The sequence below is a fragment of the Idiotropiscis lumnitzeri genome, chromosome 7 (assembly GCF_059441095.1).
Source record: "Idiotropiscis lumnitzeri isolate Australia: NSW breed Sydney's pygmy pipehorse chromosome 7, RoL_Ilum_1.0, whole genome shotgun sequence".
Classification (NCBI taxonomy): domain Eukaryota; kingdom Metazoa; phylum Chordata; class Actinopteri; order Syngnathiformes; family Syngnathidae; genus Idiotropiscis; species Idiotropiscis lumnitzeri.
Genome location: NC_142397.1, coordinates 20,901,491 through 20,903,007, shown reverse-complemented (window position 1 = coordinate 20,903,007; position 1,517 = coordinate 20,901,491). Strand labels below are relative to the sequence as shown.

The 1,517-nt window shown below is 44.4% G+C and overlaps 1 pseudogene; it reads left to right on the top strand.

Moving 5' to 3' along the window:
* Nucleotides 1-578: 578 nt before the first annotated feature.
* On the top strand, nucleotides 579-753 carry LOC148333991 (U2 spliceosomal RNA; annotated as a pseudogene).
* The last annotated feature ends 764 nt before the right edge of the window (nucleotides 754-1,517 follow it).

Below are 1,517 nucleotides of genomic sequence, written 5' to 3'. Positions count from 1 at the left end.
TGACGAACACAGGAGAACATTTTGCAAAGCAGTGGCTCACCCTTGCCGCCATCAAAGACGCCATTTGGACCTCCAGAAACTTGCTGGTAAGGAGGCACAGACAGACCCCCCCCCCCCCGTGGCTGTGCTCCGAATGGCAGCGGCTACTCTGAGCTGCCTGCGGCAAGCCAAGGACACAGTCACCAAGAAGAGTCGTCTGTGCCCGCCCGGAGGAGGGAACCGGAGCCCACAGGGAAGGTCCTGGCAGCGACGGCCTGGCTCCTCGGGAGAGAGTGGAGAGATGCAACACCTCTGAGGAACTCCTTGAAGCATCCTGGCAGGTTTTTTCTCTCTCTGGATTCTGTTTGAGAGGGTAAGATGAGGTCCCACTTAGTAAGGCGATAGTACGCTCCTGCACAACAGAGGTTGAAGTGCTTTTTTTAACAATTGCTTTTAAAAAATATTGACTAGATATATTTTAGATACATTTTACCTTACACCTTTATGTCACACATGCTGCTTTTTTAACATGTAACCTCAGAACTAAGATTGTGCTCCATGTTGGAGAGATGTGAACAACAATGTCTCCAGTAACAATAAAAATTTATCAAAAGAAAAAAATCTGTTCTTATCAGTTTAATATCTGATACGTCCCTTTCCTGGGGACCAGATATTAAATTGATTTTTGGAACGGGGACATGGAATAGGGGCTCGCTCCGTTCATTCCACGCATCGACCTGGTATTGCAGTACCTCCAAGAACGGTGCACCCTCCTCTGCTGGTCACAATGAATTTGTTGCTGGATGTTTCCGTTCTACGTAGTTGTGTGGGAAAACGAAAAAACTCTTCAGCAGCTGTCGTGTTTCTCAAAGGCTGTCTCTTGTTTTTGAGACTTTCACCGAATACCCTGTCATGCTGCGGCTTCAAGGACATTCTGTCATTGAAGAAAGCGTCGTCTTGCTCCGTTATTGAGGGAACATGCGGTGGGTGGTCATATAAATAATGGTTTCAAATATAGATCATATAAATTTCCTTTAAAGTTATAATATTGGGGCTTGCAATACTTCTATTGCTGTTTCCAATTGGTCCACTTTGGGTCACATAGACTACAGTACCCAGCAATTGCTAAGCTTTTGTTTCGTTCGCAGGCTGGCAAGCAACACACTTGGTCTCTTTTTTGGTCTCGTTTTCAGATAAAAATGTGTGAGTTTGATGTTTGGCATGTAAATGGTTTGTTGTGATCATTTTATATTGGTCACCGTGACTGTTGCTCGGAATGTCGAGAATCAAGTCGCCCCCTGTGCCAGTTTGATGATATCGCTTCTCGGCCTTTTGGCTAAGACTGCGATCACCCCCCTTTGGTGTTCGCGTTCTATACCTACTGTGGTATAAAACCTCTTTCATTGGGGGTTATATCAGCTGTTCCTTACTGTTGATAATAACCTTTGTATTTTCAGTTATCCAACTAAGGTAAGTAAATATAAACTAATAATTGTTATTATTTATTATATACGTCCTGTGGTTCTCCGGCTATGTCG